The sequence below is a fragment of the Suncus etruscus genome, chromosome 12, assembly GCF_024139225.1.
Source record: "Suncus etruscus isolate mSunEtr1 chromosome 12, mSunEtr1.pri.cur, whole genome shotgun sequence".
Taxonomy (NCBI): Eukaryota; Metazoa; Chordata; class Mammalia; order Eulipotyphla; family Soricidae; genus Suncus; species Suncus etruscus.
The window spans coordinates 10,756,479-10,779,567 of NC_064859.1; the positions used below are offsets into that span (position 1 = coordinate 10,756,479).

At 47.3% G+C, this 23,089-nt stretch overlaps 1 pseudogene; it reads right to left on the reverse strand.

Annotated features, from left to right (window-relative positions):
- Window positions 1–10,188: 10,188 nt before the first annotated feature.
- On the reverse strand, window positions 10,189–18,844 carry LOC126024598 (protein SET-like; annotated as a pseudogene).
- Window positions 18,845–23,089: the final 4,245 nt, after the last annotated feature.

A 23,089-nucleotide genomic window follows, 5' to 3' on the forward strand; every position in this document is an offset into this window, starting at 1 on the left:
ACCTAATCAGGGCACAGAGCCCTTGAGATCTCTGGGAAGTGACTCTTCACAGTGGCCTCCAGAGGGCAGCAGGGAGAAACCTCAAATGATGCTTGCTTTCTTCCTCCCTCCCTCCCTCCCTCCCTCCCTCCCTCCCTCCCTCCCTCCCTCCCTCCCTCCCTCCCTCCCTCCCCTCCCTCCCTCCCTCCCTCCCTCCCTCCCTTCCTTCCTTCCTTCCTTCCTTCCTTCCTTCCTTCCTTCCTTCCTTCCTTCCTTCCTTCCTTCCTTCCTTCCTTCCTTCCTTCCTTCCTTCCCTTTCTGTTGAGGAAATCAAAGGAAAAAGCTGGGGAAAAAGAAAAGTCATTTTCTCTAAATCCCACAGTCAGGACAGTGAGGATTTAAACTGAATTATTTATTATCTGGATGTCAGAGAATGTGAGCAAACCAGAGAAAGAAAGTTCCACCTTAGAAAAGAACCAGACAAATAGCTATGGTATTTGCAAAGTCTGCTTTAGCTACTTCACTTTGGTCTTGGTTTTAGCTTGGGGTCATACTGGGCAGTGGTCAGGGCTCACTCCTGGAGGGACTCGGAGGACCAAAGGTGATGCCAGAGACTGAACTCGGGTTGACTGCATGCAAGGCAAGTACTTACCTGCTGTGCCAGCCTCTGCCTACTCAGGGGCAAGTTCTTTTTTTTTGTTTTTGTTTTTTTTTTGGGGGGGGGAGTTCACACCTGGCAGCGCTCAGGGGTTACTCCTGGTTCTATGCTCAGAAATTGCCCCTGGCAGGCTCGGGGGACCATATGGGATGCCGGGATTTGAACCACCGTCCTTCTGCATGCAAGGCAAACGCCTTACCTCTATGCTATCTTTAACCCTCCCCCGCAGGGGCAAGTTCTTTTTGTCGCTCTAATGCATGCACTCGCGTCTGCACACATGCATTGTTTCATTTTTGCCCCCAGAGATGAAGAGAGCTTAGTGCAGGAAGGGAAGGTTAGTGAGTGGCTGATTTGTGTCAAGAGCTTGGCAGGGAAGGAGCATAGGTTATGAGCACCAATGAAGGTGGAAGGGAAGGATCCCAGTTTAGGGCCCCAGACTGGAACAGGGTAGACAGACCAATAGGGGGCTGGAGGTGGAGAAGAGAAAGCTGTTGGAAGACTTCAGATCTCATTGGTTTGAAAGCAGGAAAAAAGAGTTAGGACTCAGTCTAATTGTCTGCTAAGAGAAGCAGCCTTGGGCTGGTTCCATGACTAGTTGCTTGTTCTGCCTCAGACATAGACCCCAAGAATTATGGGGTGCCAGAGTTGGAAGGAGACAGAGTCTGTAGATCAGCACCCCAAGGCACCTCTCATACTGATTCATCTGCTTGTAATGTGGGGCGTGTGGACATAATGCATCTCTCTGTGCTGAAATTGGAGAGAAATAAGATAATTCAAGCCAAACTCCTAGGAATAAAAGTAACTTTCTAACAACAGAGAAAGCTTGTTAACTGAGAATTTAGTTTAGGAGACAATGCCTTCAGTCAATTTTCTCAAACCTGGTAGTGCCCAGTGACTACTTCTGGTGATGCTCAGGGCATGGGATCTTGAGTTGGAGTCAGTAGACTCATACAAGGCAAGTATTTTTACTCTTCTCCTATCTCCAGACCCGATCAAACTTGTCTACACTGGACTGAAAAACCCCAGAGGTTGCTGAAAAATGACTGTAAAAGGGGGTGAAGAGATGCCCAGGTCAGTTCTGGGCCATTCTACAAGGTTGAGTGTCCCCCACATGCCCAGTTAAGCCTCCTAAATTCCCGGCACATGACCATTTGTGTCCTCTGTTAGAAGGGAGTGAGAGGAGGACTTGTCTTGAGACTTTAGGAAGGTCGATGCTCTTGCTGAGGGGCAGGGGAACATGCTGAGAGACAAACAGAAATGAGTTTCCCCTGATAGACCATGTTTGGGAGAAAATTCTGCTCAGAGAGGAAAAGTAATGGATGGGCTGAGTTCCCCAGAACTCTGGGGAAAGAAGGCTCCTGGCGTCAGCATCTGAAGGTTTCTCATTGGTGCCATGGCAGTAGGCCCTTACAGACTCATCCATGTCATAGTGGCCAGAATACTCTACTCTGTCCTCCAGAAGTGCTGTCCTAGCACTTTCTCCATCCACACTCGTCCCTTCCATACATTTTTTCCATCCTCGTCCTCCTCTCCACACTCATTTCCTCCATATCCTTTTCTCTGCCTTTATCATTTTATTTTAGTTTTTTTGGCCACGTTGGTGGCGCTCAAGGGTTACTCCTGGCTTTGTGCTCAGAAATTGCTCCTGGCAGGCTTGGGGACCATATGGGATGCCAGGAATCGAACGTGGATCTGTCCTGGGTCGGCTGTGTGCAAGGCAAATGCCTTACCACTGTACTATTTCTCTGGTCCCCTCTGCTTCCATTTTCACCTCTCTTCTCCATCTTATTTCTCTTTACTTCTTTGTCTACACTTTCCAACCTCTCTGGACCATGGTATTATCCATACCTCTTAACCTCATCTCCAATGTCACAGTCTCTACCCGTACCTTATTTCTCTCCACACACCACTTCCATTTACTCCTCCACACCTCATTTACAGTTTACTTTCAATCTGTAAGTCCTCCCCCCACCCCCATTTTTCTTACCCACTTCCACCTCTTGGGGTTCATCATCCCCTGTGAGTAGGCAGCCAGCTGAGAGCATCTAAGAAGAGAGGCAGGAGGAAGTGAGACAGCCATCTGTGGCCTCAGGACACCTGGGAGAAATGAACTCTCTCTGGAGCTGTTGAGGGTCCTTCCAAAGGGACCACTGTGAAGTGTTTTGTGAAGACTGTAGGAGATGTACACACATAACATGTTTATCCAAGATCTTTGATCCCAGTGATCACAGTCACAGCTTCTAAGCCACATCCTAATGACGGCATAAGGCTCCTGCAGTGTGAGGTCTAAAATTTGTGACTAAAGTTTGTGTCATCCAAACTCAGATTGAAGATATTCTAGTAAATGTAATATTGGGGTACTTGACAGTGGGATTTGTCCAGTATTAGGATCCCAGTCCCAGGCCTCTGCAGGCTCCTAAAAGGGCCACCACACACCTGGAAAGTCCTATAAAGGGGTCTCCTCTAAAGGGGTCCCAGGAGGTGGGACTGGGTTATCTCTAAGGTGTATTCTAATACCACCCAAGGACAGGATTCAAAAGAGGAAAATGGGCCGGAAACCCAGGCACAGATAGAAGCCAGAGTCTCGCAGCTGGAACTAGGGAACCATAGAAAAGTTCAAGAAGTGATTGAGAGCCTAGTTGTTTGCTCCTGTGAAGCGCAGCCACTGCTGTGGAGCCCCTGAGCTGACCCAGCCTGTCCTCCAACCAAGCCTCGGCTCTCTCCCCGCACGATGGTCCCTTCCCCCTCCAGGTCACATGCTGGCCACCACTCAGCCCCACAGTCAATCTCCAGTGCCCCAAATACTGCTCGGTCAGGGGATTGAGCAGCGCCCACAGAGAGGCTGAGTGTGGACCTGACCTTGCTGAGCTTGAGGGCTAGGTTCCTGCAGAGCGAGAAGGTGAGTAGGGCTCTTGGGTGGGGGGACTGAGAAGGAGAAAGGGTGGGGGGAGAGAGAGAGACAGAGAGAGAGACAGAGAGACAGAGAGAGACAGAGAGAGACAGAGAGAGACAGAGAGAGACAGAGAGAGGAGATGGAGACAGAATGAGACAGAGAGAAAGGAGAGAGAGGAGATAGAAACAGAGATGAGAGAGAGACAGAGAGACAGCGAGAGAGAGACACACACACAGAAAGACAGAGAAAGAGAGAGAGCGTTGCATCATGGTATACGGGGGTGTCTTCAATATTTAGTTATAGGTACTCTTTGTTCTGGAATCTCAGCACATCCCAGCTTAGGGCAAGAAACTACATTTTCTTTCCTTTCTGGAACTCTCTCTCCTCTCATACTTCCTAAAGAAAAGGACCCCCTGCACTAAGACAGTCTCTAATCAGCCCAGCGCTTGAGCCTCCTGGTCCGAATTACTTTCTTCTGAAGAAACCACTTATCTTTGCACTGGGCCAAGTGGTGCTTTTTCATTCTTGTTTAGGCCACACCAGCGGTGCTCAGGAGTTTCTCATGGCTCTGCTCTCAGGAATAGCTCCTGAAGGGGTCAGGAGCACATGGAATGCTGGGATGAAACCCAATCAGCTGTGAACCAGGCTGCGCCATAGCTCTAGTCTGCCTTTTTCCGTCTCATCTGCGGAACTGGAGACTCTTTCTCCTGGACAGAGACATTCTGTGGCAATGACCGAGTTTATGAGGCTACACCCTGCCTCCACCCTAGAACTTGGCTAGAAAATGGGTGGCATGTAGCACCAGTGTGGGACTGCAAAGGGAGAGACTGACCTTCATGTCATGAGAGTCGGGTGGGCCTGTTTTGCGTTCCTGGACTTTGTCCCTGCCCCTTTCATTTGTTTATTCTCTCCTAGGGCCTGCATGAGGTAAGGGGTAGGGGTTTGTAGGACCCAGAGGCAATGGAGAAGACAATGGCCAGCAAACCCCATCTTTGGTTCTTTTTTTTTTTTTTTTTTTTTTTTTTTTTTGGTTTTTGGGTTACACCCAGCAGCGCTCAGGGGTTACTCCTGGCTCTATACTCAGAAACTGCTCCTGGCTCTATACTCAGAAACTGCTCCTGGCAGGCCTGGGGGACCATTCGGGATGCCAGGATTTGAACCACCGACCTTCTGCATGCAAGGCAAATGCACCACCTCCATGATATCTCTCTGCCCCCCCCCCAATCTTTGGTTCTAATTCAGCTTTTTACGATCGATTAATTTGGGTTTGGGGGCCACACCTTGAGGTGATCAGGGGCTAGTCTTGATGGTGCTTGGGAAAGTCCGTGTGATATAGATTAAACCAGGTCATCTGCATGTAACACTAGAATTTGACCCCTGACCTCTCTTTCAGCCCAACATGAGGGTTCAAAATAATTCCAGGTGAGCCTTGGAATTGGAGGAATTTTTCTGAAATACCAGCGACCCGGGGTTCACTGGTCTCCACGTTGGGCTAGATCAGTGTTTCTCAATTATTTTCTGTCATGCCCCCCAAGGAAGAAGAAAACATTTTTTGCGCCCCCCACCCACGCGATTGTAAATAGTATCTTTATTAAAAGAAACTTTAACCTGAAAAGCAAAAATATATTAAATAATTTGAACTGATTTTTTTTTTTTCGAGCCACACACACATTTAATGCTCAGGGGTTACTCCTGGCTAAGCTCAGAAATTGCCTCTGGCTTGGGGGGACCATATGGGACGCCGGGGATCAAACCGTGGTCCTTCCTTGGCTAGCGCTTGCAAGGCAGACACCTTACCTCTAGCGCCACCTTGCCGGCCCCCAGTGTTCAGGGGTTAGTCCTGGCTCCATGCTCAGAAATAGCCCCTGGCAGGCTCGGGGGGACCATATGGGATTCTGGGATCTGAACCACCATCCTTATGCATGAAAGGCAAATGCCTTACCTTACCTCCATGCTATCTCTCCAGCCCCTGAACTGATGTTTTTTTTTTTTTTTTTTTTTTGGCCACACCTGGCCATGCTCAGGGGTTACTCCTGGCTATCTGCTCAGAAATAGCTCCTGACAGGCATGGGGGGCCATATGGGACACCGGGATTTGAACCAACCACCTTTGGTCCTGGATCGGCTGCTTGCAAGGCAAATGCCGCTGTGCTATCTCTCCGGGCCCTAAACTGATTTTTTTTTTTTTTTTGGTTTTTTGGGTCACACCCGATGGTGCTCAGGGGTTACTCCTGGCTGTCTGCTCAGAAATAGCTCCTGGCAGGCATGGGGGACCATATGGGACACCGGGATTCGAACCAACCACCTTTGGTCCTGGATCGGCTGCTTGCAAGGCAAACACCGCTGTGCTATCTCTCCGGGCCCATGAACTGATTTTTTAATCAGAGGTGATGTCTGGATTAATGGCTACAATGATCACGTTTGCAATGCATAGCTTTGCAAGGCGGGGTTTGAAACAGGACTCAGCAACTCTCAGCTCTAGAGACATACCAAGATATAAACACGGGGGTTAGCTTGTTATGACAGTGTTTGCTGAGGTCAAACGCACAACCCCCCAACCCTCCCAGGGGCGAGCCCCATTATTTGAGAAGTACTGGGCTAGTTCCACGCTCAGAGGCTTCCACATAGGAAAGACTGACTGGCCAACTCGAGCCGATCCCAACTTTCTCCTTTGCCATCTTCCAGAGACTAGGCTGGCTGATCTTGAGGGCTCACTGAGGGTGTTTCATCCTTCTTCCCTGGGAACTCAGTGGGGTTGTTCTGTTGTTTCAGCGCCTGTTGCAGACCCCAGAGCCCAGCTAGGCTGCACTGCCATCTCTGTGGAGGTGTGTGAGACCACAGATGCTGCTAGTGGGTGGATCAGGGCTGAGCAATGCTGCCTGCCTCAGGCAGGATCTGCTGTGGGCACAAAGGCTGCTGGCAGGCTGGGTGGTTCGAGAGTCCCAGCTCACAGGCTTAGGGTATTACTTGGCCTGAAGATGGGGTCACTCCAGGACCCCGGCTGTGATTCCAGACTGGAGGTAGGAGCTGCCAAGTGGAAAGGTGTCCCGTGCTGCCTCTCAAGACCCCCACAAGGGGACAATGATCTAAAGTGGTTTGGGGGCATGAAGCAGAGCAGAGGGGCTGTAACTGAGCTCCCAGCACCTCAGGAAGCTAGAGTGCTGCTAACTCAGTTCCGTGGGCAGAACTTTGTCCTGTGTGGTTGTACTCATGAATGCTGTTTGAGTTACTAGCCCAAGAGAAAGGGGCTTTAATAGAAGGACCAGTACTCAGTGAGCAAGGCCTGACATGTACAATGGAGGGTACTGGAAGCCACCATAATCCTTCCTCTTCTCTCTCACATCTTCATTCCTCAAGTCTGGCCAGCAGAAAATTCAGTCTCATTCTTGGTTCTCCCATAACTGGTTCTAGGTCCCAGGAAAGGCTCCATTTCCTCTGCTGGAAAATGGGGGTGAGCCATATGCACCTCATTGACATTTTAGTCAGCATTAAATGAAATTCTGAAAACACAGTACCTGGCATTTCATTAATTGTTAGATGAAAGATTGGAGAGAGAAGGTTTACGTGGGTTAGAGTCTGAGTGGGGAGTTGGTAACTTTATTTGCCTTTTATTTAAAATTAGTTTTTGGGCCACACCTGGCGATGCTCAGGGCTTACTCTTGACTCTGCATTCAGAAATTACTCCTGTCGGAGCTCAGAGGTGCTGGAGATCAAACCTGAGTGGGCCACATGTAAGGCAAACACTTTCCACTGTGCTATGGCTTCAAATTTTTTTATTTGTATCAGGAACCATTGTCTGCAATGTCAGACACTCAATTCAAACACAGAAAAAAAGAAGGCAAATTGATCCATACACGATAACTGCCAAAGGCCAGTGCAGAATGAAGGGATTTAGGAACGCAGGGCCTTCTATGCTGCTTCTCTTCCCTTGGACCTTCCTCCCAGGGCCAGGAGAGCTAACAACATCCCAGTGTTATCAGCGGGCAGTGATCAGAGGATCAAATAGAAATGATGAGAATGGTCCAACTCAAGTCTGGGCCAGCTCAACTCTGAGGCTGTGAAAAGACTTTGTGGAAGAATTTGTTTCTCAGTTCTCTTGTTTTTTTTTTTTTTTTTTTTTTTTTTGGTTTTTGGGTCACACCCGGCGGTGCTTAGGGGTTACTCCTGGCTGTCTGCTCAGAAATAGCTCCTGGCAGGCACGGGGGACCATATGGGATACCGGGATTCGAACCAACCACCTTTGGTCCTGGATCGGCTGCTTGCAAGGCAAATGCCGCTGTGCTATCTCTCCAGGCCCAGTTTCTCAGTTCTCTTTGCTGCTCATGTGATCACAGGAAAAATCAGCTCTCTATGTGCCACATGTTAGAGTGATAGCACTGCAGGGAGGGCTCATTGGACCAGGGTTCTATCCCTGGCATCCCATATGGTTCCCCAACTGCTACGAGGAGTGATCCCTAAGTTCAGAGTCAGAAATAAGTCCTGAACATTGTCAGGAGTGGTCCCCAAACAACAGTAACAAAATTACCAAACAACAATGACAACAACAACAACAACAACAACAAGAAGCTACCTCCTATCTGGGTTGGGGGCACTGGCTTTAAGTGACAGAGCAGTTAGTTGCTTTGCATGTGTGAGGTCCTGGGTTTGAATTTTAGCACTGATAGATGAGAAATAAATGAAGTAACTGAAAATGTTAAAAAAAACACAAAGATACCACTTATTTCTAATATTTAGTGTTTCATGATGATGTGACTTGGAATGGATTAATATATATTTTTTGGTATGTACATTCTAGGTTCATGGTTTATACTACTTACAATAATAGCCATCTGAAAACAACCCAAATGCTTAATGATGGAGAGATGAATGGATAAGGAAATATACACAAGGGAAACTATTCAATACTACCAAAGGATGGAACCTTGCCTTCTGCTACTTAAGTGGAAGTAGAAGAAGGGGAAGCCACAATGAGTAACAAAGACAAAGGGAAAGAGAGAAATGCCAGATGAACACATTCATCTGTATAGAAAGGACAGTGGTGTATGAAAACCAGTTCTTGGGCTCTGACTGTGGAGTTAAGTTTACCCAATGGGATTGAGGTGCTTGGGGGGAGGGTCAGGGTAACCTACAAGGAATCTAGGGACAGTGGTTCAAGGCTAATAGCTCTTTGGTGGTAGAGTAACTTCATATGCTGAAAGTATCAATGTCAGCACTAGTGTAAACCAAGTTATCTCAATACTAGTACAATAATTGATTTTTCTTCAGTCTCCCAACAGAATCAGGAAATCACTCTAGTTCTGTGAAATATTTTGTAATTGCCTTTCTCCTATTTTTTTTTCTTCTGATCTCTCTTCCTCTTATTATTTTGATGTTAAACCTCCTGGAGTGATCCTTTAATTTTCTTGCCTTTTTTTTTTATGATTAAACCTTCCTTTGTAGGGGGTCCAGGGCAATAGCACAGTGGGTAGAGTATTTGCCTTGCACCTGGCCAACCTGGGTTTGATTCCAGCATCACATATGGGGTCTCCTGAGCCTGTCAGAGTGTCTCCAGAGCCAGGAGTAACCCGTGAGTGCCTGAGTCTCCTGAGCCTGTCAGAGTGTCTCCAGAGCCAGGAGTAACCCGTGAGTGCCACTGGGTGTGGCCCCCAAACTAAGAGAAAACAAATAAACAAAAACAAAATTTCTTTATAGTTGTACTTTAGTAACTGTTACATTTTTTCCAACTCGTGTGTGTGTGTGTGTGTGTGTGTGTGTGTGTGTGTGTGTGTGTGTGTGTGTGTGTGGTTACTCCTCACACTATCTTTGCTCCAGAGTAGTTCCTGGCAGGACTCAAGGAACTGTGTGGTGCTGTGATCAACCTATGTCTCCAGTCTGTGTGTGTCAGTCTATTGTATTGTCTCTCTGTCCTGATGTTTTCTTTCATTGAAAATTTCCTTCTAAGAAAGTGAGTATAGTGTAATGGATACGGCGACTGCTTTCCATGCAGCTAACCCTGGACAAACAGCAGTTCGAATCCTGACCTCCCACATGGTCCCCTGAACTTGACTTCTGGCTGAAGAACCAGAAGAACCCCAGGGCGCCGCCCGGTGTGACTCCTAAAAAACCCAGAAAGATAAAAAAAAAAAAAGAAAGAAAATTTCCTTCTAACTTTGATTTAATAATCACTAGTTTATTTATTTATTTTTTATGCACAGGGGTTACTCCTGGCTATGCGCTCAGAAATCATTCCTGGCTTGGGAGACCATATGGGATGCCAGGGGATTGAACCTTGGTTCATCCTGGGTCAGCTGTGTGCGCCACCTCTCAGGCTCCTTTTTTCTCTTTTTAAGCAAGAGAAAATAGTCAGATATATGCTGGTGTATAGAATTCTAACTTTTCCCTTCTTTCTTTATGTATCAGGCTCAGAGATCACACTGTGTTTCTATGTGAATATGAACAGTTAGCATTTACCAGATCTTCCCCCCACACACACACTCAATTCTGTTCAAGGTATTTTCTCAAATTAAGTTGAGAACCATGGCATAAAGGAGAAAAGAGATGTGGAAAACAGGTTGACTGAGTACAAGAGGGGTGGAGAGGGGAGAAGAAAAGAAAAAGACTGCAACTTCCTCCCACGGATTGGAGAAAATGAGAAGAGATCGGAAACTGTCTGTGTTCCTTTAGCCATCTTCTTCATCCTCTCCTTCCTCCTCCTTATCATCATCTCCATCTTCTTCCCCTTCATCTTCATCCCCTTCTTCATCAATATTTTCCAATTTTTCTTCCTCTTAATCATAATCTTCTCCTTCCCCCCTTCATCATCCATGTCAGGAACCAAGTAGTACTGTAATGGATTTGGCCAAATGTCATCCTTGATAACCTCAAGGGTTCAGCTCATCTGCCCTAGCATCAGAGTGGTCAGTGAACCAGGAGAAAAAACTCTTGGGTTCCTCATGCTGTCTCTCCCTGCTGGCTTTATTCTTTGTTTGACTTGAATGTTTCATCAAATCCCCTCCAGACGGTGCCAGAGAGATAGTATGGAGATAGGGCATTTACCTTGCATGCAGGACAGTGGTTTGAATCCTGGCATCCCATATGGTCTCCCAAGCCTGCCAGGAATGATTTCTGAGTGTAGAACCAGGAGGAACCCCCAAGCTTGGCCAGGTGTGACCCAAAAACAAAACATAACAACAACAACAACAACAACAAATCCTCTCCAGATTTCCATTCGATTTCAGTGCCTTCTGGCAGTGGATCACTACTCTCATTTAGATGAAATTCTTTGGAGGGAACTTGATTTTTGAAATAAGGGTTTTCATCAAAATAAAAATCTATTCTATTTAATATCTTCAAACTCTGTCCCTTTATCTCTTGTCAAATAAAGCAGTGCTTCTTCATCCTCCTCCCCAGAGTGCAGACACTTGTGGATGGTTGGCAAATGTTGTTACCCCAAAATTGGGGATTCTGGCAATCAATCCTGACCTCTTCTGAAAAAACAGCTGGTGGAGTTTGTTATATTTCTGTCCTGTTTTCAAAATCTCTTCGCTGGCTTGTTCCTTAAGTCTGTCTGTTTCATTCTGTACTTCATCAGTTGCTCAGTTGTTTCCTGCTGCTCTTTTTCTCCTTGCTGAGGGCCCAGTGAGATGAGCGCCTCCTGGGCTGTGGGGCAGTGGTGTGGACTGGTGCTTGGGGAGCCAGAGCAAGGAAAGGGCCCCAGGTGACAGCCCTTTAAAAGCTGCCTAGCCTTTTTTTTTGTTTTTAAAGTTTGTAGATAGTGTCTTGTCTAGTCTACGTGGAGATGTTAATTAGATTAGTTTTTGGTTGTAGTTACTATGCTTTGGTCTCTGGGCTAGTCACAGGGTGTATATATATCCCAAAAATTACAATATATTACATATATATGGTGTATATATACCCAAAATTTACAATAATTGAGGAATCAGTAGGTTAAATTGTTTTCAATATTTATTGCTAAAGAAAAACTGTAAACTAGCAATAATAACTTTAAAACTTTAAATAAAGTGTAGAAAACCATAGCTTAACAGGTAATTAAGCTAAATCCAAAGGTTAAAATCCTTCAAAACTGGGGGCTGGAGAGATAACAGGGAAGTAGGGCACTTGCCTTGCATACAGAAGGATGGTGTTTGAATCCCAGCATCCCATCTGGTCCCCCGAGCCTGCCAGGAGCGATTTCTGAGCATAGAGCCAGGAAGAACCCCTGAGTGCTGCCGGGTGTGACCCAAAAACCAAAAAAAAAAAAAAAATCCTTCAAAACTGGATTCCTCCTCCTGCTCCTCTGTATGTTCAAACAGAGTTTCAGCTGTATCTTATGTGAGGGGATCAGCATAGACATTGTCATCATCACTGAGTTCGCAGATATCATCATCACTGCTGTTGGTCTCATACAAAGCGCAGAAAATTGTGGGTTAAATAATTCAGTTACATCCAGTTCAGTTCAGCCTACCCCTTGAGCTCAGCTGCGACTTGTGGACTAAGCTGAAGCACCGCACCCTCCAGCACCCAGCAGAAAACGACTGGAGACTGTGCATTTGATTCAGCGCGTGCATGCAAATAATCTGTATGATCCGAGTATAAGCCGAGCTCAGGGTTTTCGGCACAGATTTTGTGCTGGAAAAACTTGGTTTATACTCAAGTATATATGGTAGCTTTACCATGACTCTTTGCCTTTCCACTGTCCTTCTGATAGCTCATGGTTAAGAGTTTAGAGGGCAGTTGCCAAATAACTGTTTGACAAATTGGTGTTATTGATTGATGGATTCAATGGCAACCAGATGGAACGATACCATTGTCTAATGGTTCACCCACATTTCAGAATCTGTGCTTTGCAAGTAGAAGACTGGGTTTGATCTCAAGCTGTTCCTATCCCCCAGCACTGCCAGGAGCAGCCCAAAGTTAACCCTCACCCCCCTCAAGTCCTTATTCTTGTCCCCTCTCCTCACTCCCTGATGCCTGTTGAAGTGATTCCTTTCAGCTATTGGGGTCTTTTGATCTAACCCCTTGTATTAGAAGCAGGAAGACTTCTTGGAGATGAGAGCGCAGGAGAGACAGGCCCAAGGCCTCTATGGACCCCTAGTGGAGATTTCCTTTTCTTGTTTCCAGAATATCTGGTATCATTCTTGTGGAGTTTTCCATTGACTTTTCTTCAATTGGCTCTGCACTCTCTCTTGGTCTTCAGAACTGTCTGTTTTCAGTGTCCTTTCTTCCTGTTTTAAGAACCTCCCTGTATAGAGATGCTCTAATCTTTTTTTTTGTTTTTGTTTTTGGGTCGCACCCGGCGATGCTCAGGGGTTACTCCTGGCTGTCTGCTCAGAAATAGCTCCTGGCAGGCACGGGGGACCATATGGGACACCGGGATTCGAACCAACCACCTTTGGTCCTGGATCAGCTGCTTGCAAGGCAAATGCCGCTGTGCTATCTCTCTGGGCCCTAGATGCTCTAATCTTTAAAGCTTAAAAATTATTGTCTATCTATGATCGACACTGATTTTTTTATGTTTGTTTTTGGGCACACCCAGTGACGCTCAGGGGTTACTCCTGGCTATGTGCTCAGAAATCACTCCTGGGAACACCAGGGGATCGAACCACACTCCGTCCTAGGTTAGCGCATGCAAGGCAGACACCCTAACACTTGCGTGACCACTCCAGCCCTGACACTGACTTTTATTGCAAAAAATTTTCAAATGCAACAAAGAACAGGAGCAAGAACTTGATGACTCTTGACTGGAGCAATAGCAGAGCAGTAGGGCATTTACCTTGCAAGAATCTGATCAGAGACAGACCCCGGTTCAATTGCTGGCGTCCCATATAGTTCCCTGAGCCTTCGAGGAGCGATTTCTGAGCACAGAGCCAGGAATACCCCTGAGTGCACTGGGTGTGGCCCAAATACCCAAAAAAATAAAACAAACAAACAAACAAAAAAAACCCCCAACAAAATATGATGACTCTTTTGTACCTATAACCTAGATTCAATCATAATCTCATAAACACTTCAAGTAATTGTTATTGGCTAATTCAGGTTTTTAAATGCTTTTTAGGTCAATTTTAGTCATTTCTAACAAGGTTCCCATTAATTAGACTTATGCAAAGAGCTACCTTTACAGAAAGAGATGTCTGGCTTTGAATCTCTGAGTATCCAAAACTATCCTTCTTCAGTTTCCTTCCCTGTATGGGGTGGGGAGAAAAATGTTACTGCTGAGAAGACATGACATAGTCAACTAGATCATGGAACATTGGAATGGACCTTTTCCTTTTCTTTTTTCTTTTTTTTTTTTTTTTTTTTGGTTTTTGGGCCACACCCGGCGGTGCTCAGGGGTTACTCCTGGCTGTCTGCTCAGAAATAGCTCCTGGCAGGCACGGGGGACCATATGGGACACCGGGATTCGAACCAACCACCTTTGGTCCTGGATCGGCTGCTTGCAAGGCAAACACTGCTGTGCTATCTCTCCGGGCCCACCTTTTTCTTATTATATTTGTTTAGTTGTATTGGAATGAAATTTTTTATAGCATTCACCTAATGTTTTTTATGATTTACCATTTTGGTTATGTCTCCTTTGTTTGCTTGTTTTTGGGCCATACTCAACAGTGCTCAGGAATTACTCCTGACTTTTTGCTCAGGGGTCATTCCTGGTGGTGTTCAGGGGACTATATGGGATACCAGGGATTGAACCCAGATCAGCAGAGTGCAAGGCAAATGCCTTTCCCTCTGTGTCTCTTTTTATTCTTTTTTTGGCCACACCCGGCTTTGCTCAGGGGTTACTCCTGGCTGTGTGCTCAGAAATAGCTCCTGGCAGGCACGGGGGACCATATGGGACACAGGGATTCGAACCAACCACCTTTAGTCCTGGATTGGCTGCTTGCTAGGCAAACACTGCTGTGCTACCCTTTTTTTTTTTTTTTTTTTGGTTTTTGGGCCACACCCGGCATCGCTCAGGGGTTCCTCCTGGCTCTATGCTCAGAAATAGCTCCTGGCAGGCTCGGAGGACCATGTGGGATGCCGAGATTCAAACCACTATCCTTCTGCATGCAAGGCAAACGCCCTGCCTCCATGCTATCTCTATGGCCCCAGTGTTGTATCTATTTTGAGGTTGCTTTCATCTTTTGTTTTTCAGCTATGATGGTGGAGGAGGAGAAGGCTGGGCCAGGGAAACTAGACTCCACTAACTTCGGGAGGCAAAGTCAGGAACGGGAAGGTAAGGCCCATTGGATACACATCCCGGAGAACCAGGGCTTCCTTAACTATCTTAAGAACCACTGGTCTGGAGTGATGGCGCAACAGGGAGGGTGTTTGTCTTACATGCTGATGACCTGGGTTTGATCCCTGACATCACCTTTGGTCCCTCCTGCTAGGAATAAGAGAAGTGCTGCTGGTGTGGCCCCCTCCCAAAACCAAACCAAAAAGCAAAAACTCAAAACAACCTTCCTAGCTGCAGAGTCTAGAGAGCTTCTCTCCCCAAGCCTTTCCCATAGTTGCTCTAGATAATGGTACCAACCTTCCTTGCAGCTTAGAAGTCCAATGCACTATCCATTGTGCCACGAAGCTGCCCTTGCAGCTTAAAGGGGCCACACATTCCCCTCAGAATGGAGAAGAGACACTTGGCTGGTGTTGATTAGGGTGCAGCTTCCTCATTGCAAACATTAAGTCCCCTCATAGGTCAAACTCTATTCGTGCTGCTACAAGTCAATCTTTCAGAGCTTTCATTTCAATTGTTTCTCAGGCTCAGAAAGGTTGACATTTTTCTTCAATTCCTACCAGAATATTGGTGTTGAATTGCTCCAGAGTTTGGATTAATTCCAATAGAGGGCATTAAATTGCTCCAGAATTTGATTTAATTTCTGCAAGAGTATACTGACTTGTTCTAGAATTGCTGGCCCAGGGGTATAGGTCAGTAGTGCAGCATTTGACTGCAGAATTGCTAACTTGGAGCAACGAAGTGTAATGCAGTCTATAGAGAAGAGCCTCAGGCTCTTATGAAGAGGTTGGAAAGGAGCTGCTGCAGGTTGGGCCCATAGGCACAGATAAAGGGGCAGTAGGGAAACTGGTACTGTTGTGAGCCTCTGTAGATGCTCAGAGAAAGGAAAGACTCATGAGAGGCAGGAAGAGCCCTGGGGAAGGGTGGCCATTCTGATGAGCACGAGAGAAACAAGAAAAATGGGATAAGCTATATCCATAAGAGAGGATATTGTCCTCTAATAAGGACACACTTCATAGTCTCTTTACACTTCTACCCCATGTTTCCATACACTCCCCTTCTTTACTCCTGAAAACCTTGTCCGTCAATCAAAGATGACCTCTACCTCCCACCTTATGAGTAAGGGTGAGTCTCAGAGGGGCAGGTGGGAGCTCACAGCAAGTGAGCACAGGCAGGGAGTGCCCCTGATTGGGGGACACCCTTTCTGATATCTCAGGGCCAGTGTCAGGGGGAGAGTAGGGATGGTGTGGCAAGAGTTCTGGCATTGCCCATCTTGTAGGGGTGAGCCTCCAGCTTCCTCCCTGGCATCCTCACAGCCTAACAGGTTGCCAACAACAGTGTGATCTTCGGTGCAGTATGACCAACCGTAAGCACCACGGTTTGGGGGGCTGCCCGCTATGGGCATATGGGGGAGTACTACAATCAAGGGCTGCCAAGTGTGTGATGCTGGCAATCATAAGAACAGAAAAGGAAATTAAGAAGGAAAGAGTAAAGAATAGAGAGACTCATGGCTGGGAGGCCCCAATACTCTCAGCTCTGTGAGGAGAAGTTCTGACCTCTAAACACAGGCCTGCAGTCCAACACAAATCATCACTATGAACAAGAAGAGTCTGACTGTTGAGCCTGAGCAATAGAACAGAAGGGAGGGTGTTTGCCTTGCACATGCTAGCCCAGAGTTGATCCCTGCACCCCATCCCATTTGGTCTTTCCAGTCTGCCAGGAGTGATGCCTGAGCATCACTGAGTATGATCTCTAAACAAAACAAACAAGTCTGAACTGAAGTTAACTGAGTATTCTTTGATCAAAGTGGAAAAGGACAATTAACACACATTCGAACTTCGGGGCATAATGTTAACTGACACAAGTCAGGAAAGGACAATTACTGTCCAGTCCTACTGTGTTTGTGGAGTTCAACAACGGAAGGCAGAAGCACAGAACAGATTGGTTGCCTGAAATGAGGGTGGGGCTCAGGTCGGGGACTGGGACTGGGACAAACTGTTGATTAAAAATACAAATTTCAGGGCCCGGAGAGATAGCACAGCGGTGTTTGCCTTGCAAGCAGCCGATCCAGGACCAAAGGTGGTTGGTTCGAATCCCGGTGTCCCATATGGTCCCCCATGCCTGCCAGGAGCTATTTCTGAGCACACAGCCAGGAGTAACCCCTGAGCACCGCCGGTGTGACCCAAAAACCAAAAAAAAAAAATACATATTTCAGATAAGATAAATAAATCCAGGGGCCAAAGAATAAAACAGCAGGTAGGGTAATCTGGGTTTGATCACTGGCATTTCATATGGTTTCCAGAGCCCTCCAGGAATGATGGGCAGAGCCAGAATGGAAATGACAGTTGGAGCATAGCTAAGACTAATAAGTTCTGGGTGATTATAGTAAAAAAAAAAAAAAAAAAAGAGTATTATTTATTTGGAAGTTGCTAGGAGAATAGATCTTAAAGGTACTTATCACAAGCCAAAAATTGTAACTTGAAGTGGTGAATGTTAACTAAAATTGTGGTGTCATTTTGTCCTAATGTATTTATTGCAGCATGTACATTATGTTGTACACTTTGAATCCATTCAGTGTTTTATTTGATTATTTGGGGAGAGGGTGTAGGACCATATCCTGGGGTTCCTCTCAGTGGTGCTTGGAAGGCCCAGGTGGCACTAGGAGTCAAATCTGAATTTTTTTTTTCAGTCCTCACAGATTGTCAACTATGGGGGCTTAGTTCTGTCAACTCTGGCTTGGTGAACAGTCACAGAAGGAATCACGGGTCAGTGTAGTCTAGCTGGGGAAGGCATTTCTGTACAGTCTGTAATGTCTGTTTAATTATTCTGTAAATGTAAAATCTAACTTCAAGAGGCTTTTATTGAAAGAATAGTTGGCCAGCTCAAACAGCCTCTGGGAAACAGAGACGAGTTCTTGGGGTCATGGAGGGAACCCCAAGTATCTCTGTGAACACAGCCCTTTGGTGGCTCTGCAGAATAGCCTGACAGGTGGGAGATTTCTAGGGCCAGAGGCATCCCAGGACCTCAGACTGCCTTGAAGAAAGGCCTTGTCCCCATTCTGGTGAATGGCTGACATAGTCCTGGTCACAGGGAAATGGTCCTCCATGGAGCATGCTTGGCTTCCCACACAGCTGCACCAGGGCCAGGGCTTTTGGGACTGAGCTTGGCCCAAAGAGGGTTTTACTTCTTCACTATGTGTGGCCATCACAGCTCTGCATGACCAGGGAGGAACCAGTAGGCTCTGCTAGCTCCAGCAGGTTCTGGCCGTGGGAAACTGGGGCTCTGTTAAAACCGGGTCTGGGGGTCAGGGGGCATAGCTGCCTGCCCCCAATCCCGGTCCCTGTCTGGGGGATGGAGGGCAGTTCCCCACCCGGTAATGCCTTTTCTCCTATGCTGACCCACAGACTGCTGCTCTCTCCACATCGGGCTCTCAGTGCCACGCGACTCACACAGAAAAAGAAACTCCAGGGCATGTTTTTCGGGCTTGCCAAAGGTCCACTGGGGCCCACACCCTGACAGGCTGATTCAGGAGCCACTGGGCACTGGAAGTACTGGGGACCACGGCGAGGATCATGTCAGCCAAGCCCGTGAGTATCCGAGGGTGCTGGGGAAGTTGGTTCCACTGGGGAGTCTTTAACGTGTAGTGTATTTGGGAGTCTTGCTCTATGTAAACATGTATATTGTGTGTATACTGTATGTTGTTGTGTGTGTTGTGTGTGTGAATGTATGTGAGTGTTTGTGTGGGTGTTTCTCAGCTGTGCCTCTCGGGCCCTATCTACCCCTCTTCTGAAGTTGCCATTATTCAGTCTCTGAGCCCTCCACTATGATCCTTCTGATTTAACTGTCCAATTTGTGAAAAATCCCCCGTTTTCATTGTCCTGAGAGGCATCACCAAGAGGGTCCTTGGCATCCCAAGAGGGACTGTGCTCAGGAAATCAAATCCTGGTTCAGGCACTGCCCTCCACCCCCAGCTTGGAACAACGTGTGGTATTGACTGGGCACTACTTCTGGCATGCAGGTTCCTAGGTCTGACCCTCCAGACCTCCCAGACCTTTGGGCTGACTCGGGGAAGCGGCTTCTAGTTCCCCCTTCTGTGGACAGTCACCACCATTCCGGGGAGTGGCCATCTTACTCTTCATTTTTATTTTTATGGGGCGAGGTTTAGGGCCACATCTGACAGGTTCTGTGCTCAGGAGTGTGGTGTGTGTGTGTGTGTGTGTGTGTGTGTGTGTGTGTGTGTGTGTGATTTATGGTGTGGAGGGGTGTGTGTATAAGAAAAGCCAGAGTATCTCTCAGAGTCCTGAAGTCTAGCAGGTGATGTGATGATGTGCCTGTTTCCTCTCCCACTCTGGTGCTCCTGGCCATCCCATATGGTCTTCCAAGCCTGCCAGAAGCAATTTGAGCAAAGAGCCAGGAGTAACACCTGAATACTGCTGGGTGTAGTCCAAAAACCAAAAAAAAAAAAAAAAAAATTGGGTTCGATGCTTTGTTAGAGGGTCTCTCCTTTGTGGGAGCAGGGGCTCGGACTCAGTGACGATTGCTGAGCTCTCTTCCAGTTCCAAGACTGAGCCAATTTCAGGGTTCAGAGCGCTTTGGAGTCTGAGTGACCTCTAATCAACCTTGGCATGTTCGAAGGGCTCTTTCTCAGTGAGGACATTCTAGGTAAGCACTTGTTGAAACAAACCCAGATTAGGAGTTTCTCAGGCAAGCAAAACAGCTCCCAGGGGGAGCTCAGCACCCTCTGCACTTCAAGAGGCTCCGAGACACTCGCTGGATCCATGCCTGTAGGAAGATCCTCCTGTCAGAAGTGGAGGAAACCTGGGGGATGGAGACCTCAGAGGTCAGCAGCTGGGACTGAGAAAAAGAACTGGAACTTCTGACCAGAAGTGCCCCAGCAGGGCCCAGAATACTGCTCTCACCTGCCAGGCAGTCAGGGCTAAGGCTCTTAAAGAAGCCCCAGGGAGCCGGGGCAAATCCTACCCTTGCCTTTATAAAGAGGCCGGGAGAGGCGCCGGGGCTCCCTTGGAGCCCCAACAACAAGTAGGTTGGAAGAGAGGGGCCAGGACAGCTGCTCTGCACACAGGCCCTTAAGGCAGCTGCTGGGGAGGCCTTGTCTCTGGGCACCCAGATCCCCTACCTCCCTCTTGGGCCGCTGTCTCTACCTGTCTCTGTGTCTCTGACTGCCTCTCTCTCTCTCTCTCTCTCTCTCTCTCTCTCTCTCTCATACACACACACACACAGACACACACACACACAGACACACACACACACACACGCTGTAATGCTCGCAATCTTTCACTCCCTCTCCACAGTTCTTCTCTTGTAGACCCACTTCCGACCCGAGCCAGGCCATCTCTCTCCTATGTAGTCTCTGTCTCTACTCTCCATCTTCCGTATATTCCTTCTCTATCTTCCCCACTCTCCTCCTGGCTCCTTCTTCCTCCTCCACTCCAAACTCTTGCCTAGCGCTAGAGCGGATGTGAAGTGGGTCTGTTGTGCCGGTGGGGAACAGGCCAGCAGGGAAGTAGCAGCTGGCCTTGGCCAGTGGCCGAAGCACCAACAGGCTGGGGCCAGAGGCCGTGCAGACAGCTGGAGACCCCTGCACTCAGCTACTCCAGGGAGCAGGTAATGCCCTCTCTTGCTGCTTTGTGTATAGGCTGTTTTGTCTGCCCTGAAGGGAGAAGGGGATGCCAGGGTGAGGGATGGTGGACACAAAAGTACCCTGCTCTTCTGAGGATGGTGTGTGGGCCCCATGTGACCAGGGCTCTGGGCAGACATCTAGGGGCCAGGGACTTGGCAGAACAGAGAAAGGGTCTTATCCCAGTAATGTTTGGTCACAGAGAAATGGATGCTAGACCTTTAACAATAGAGAACCTGGTTTCCTACTCAAGTCTTCTAGCTTCAACTTGGATCCTAGGGAGAATGGGTGGTCTCACCAGCTAAGGCTAAATGAAGTGATTTGTTCAATTGTTAGTTTTTCTTCCATAAAATTTCCTTCAGGGCAGGAGGGATAGCACAGAGGGTAGGGCATTTGTCTTGCACAAGGCTGATCCAGATTACCGTATTTGCCGGCATATAAGACGACCCCCGAATTTTGCAGTTAATACATAGGTTTAGGCCTATATTCGCTGTATCAGACAGAACGTTCCTGTGCTGCAACTGTATGTACCACAGTGAGCCAATCACAACAAGCAAAGGTTCAAAGGTTCTACTGTAATAGACTTCCTCTCTGACTCTGGCCAATCTGAGCAGGCTTTTGACAGTATAGATTCGGGTCCAGAACGTTGTCTAATTTGCATGCATCAAAAACCTGCTTGGATTGGCTGAGTTAGAGAGGCGGTTGGAGCAGCCTTGCAGTGATTGGTGCAGGATCGAGTTGGAAAATTTGTTTTGTGGCAATATTCAGACAATTTTTGTTTAGCGGCATATTGAAACATTTTTCGGGATATACTCGGCGTATAAAACGACCCCCGATTTTCGGTTGACTTTTTTTTTTGTTTCAAAAGTCGTCTTATACGCCGGAAAATACGGTAATTCCACAGCATCCCATATGTTCCCTGAGCCTGCCAGGAGTGATTCCTGAATGTAGAGCCAGGAAGAAACCTCGAGCACTGCTGGGAGGAGCCCCAAACCAAACCAAATTTTCCTTCAGCTTTGAGCATCTGTTAGCTAGCACCAGCAATAAATAAGTCCATGAAATGAATGTGAGTTTAAAGAAATAGAAACAGGCTGAAATGAACTATTTGATATAGATATAGAAGACAATATGCATATGTGTATATAGTGTATATATATGTATTTCATGAATTCTGCTAATAAAATCACTTCTAACTTGGGGCACACTAGGCCAGGGTGTGGCCCAAAGAGCACCAGGTCTTCCAGGAGACTATCACATGACCAGGCCTGAACTATTTTAGAAATAAACCCCACAGCGACACAGGAATGGGCTGGTATGGCGCTCAGAAGAGCATGCACACTGGAGCCCAGATGGTGGCAGGGGGAAGATTAGGGAGGGAGAGAGCTCCAGACTCTAGGGAGCCAAAGCCACATGATTGTAGAGGGTGGTCACAGAGCATCCAAGGGAGGCCTCTCCTTGTTTGGACAGCTGAGTGCTAGTCATGCAAACAGAGAAGGGGGAACTGAGATGTCAGAAAAGTGTGTTCAGATGTTCCCAGTAGATTGTCTATACCACTGCCAGGGGTCACAGTCTATTAGCAACAGATGATGTTCAATACCTGCAGGATCTGGAGATGTACGTAGCTTGCCTTATGTATAGGGTGATGCCCAAAGACTCAAGTGGCCCCAAAAGGCTAAAAGGACTTAGGGAAGAGGAAAAGCCAGGCAGCCGAGAGGGCTAGCAGGGAGCTCTCAGGAGATAAGGACAAATAGATTCAGTGCTTGGTTTGTGTACTAGGAGACAAGAGTAGCTCTGCACTCAGGAATTACTCCTGGTGGGATTGGGGGACCATATGGGATGCCATGATCAAACCCGAATCAGCCATGTGCAAGGCAAATGCTATGCTATTGATCCAGCCCTAAATTGGAGAGATTGTATAGCAGGTGGATGAATGGCGAGAAGAGCTTTTGGGGGTAGCTAGAGAGACAATAGAGAGCAAAACTGAACTTTTCATGTAAGCCAAGTAGACTCTTTGAAGCAAGAAGGCTCTATTGGAAGGGAATGAAACAGGACCTGATTGGAGGATAATTTGTTAAAAGACACACAGAAGGACTTTATGGGAAGATGTAGATGGAGGTCATGGTCAGAGGCCTGATTTCCTGGGTGAAGGGGGAGCAGAGGAACCGGGGGCTTGAAGAGAGGAGTGGGACAAGGAATGGCATCCAGGATCTCCAGAAAGGTCCAGACTTGAATCAGAGTTGGCTGCTATTCTGAGGAGTGCTGAGAACAGAAGTGCTCTATCTAGTTAGCTAGACTTCTTTGGGAGTCCTCATGGCCTGGGTGCTGGAGTTGGTGATGAGGGGCACTGGCACGGCACACTCTAGGCCCCATGTCATGAGCCTTATTTTCCTTTCTGGAGCTATTTCTCTCAGACACTGTTCAATCATGCTGCCCTTACTTGCAAGTAAGTGGCAAGGCAGCTTCTCTTCCATATCTGGTTGTACTCCTGCCTCCACCAAGCTGCTTGTCTTTGTAACCTCAGAGATAGAGAAGGGGCTAGAGAATTCTTGTTTGGACAGTGGCTTGACTGATTATATTGGGAAGTCAAAGTTAGGAGAGTGATTATTTGAAGAAAGGAGTGTTGAAACTATGGACTGTTGGGAGTCCATGGAGGAATAAATGGGAACCAAAGGGGTGACGAACTGAGGACACAGAAGTTGAAGGAAGGGATCAACCTGACAAAGCACAGGAGATA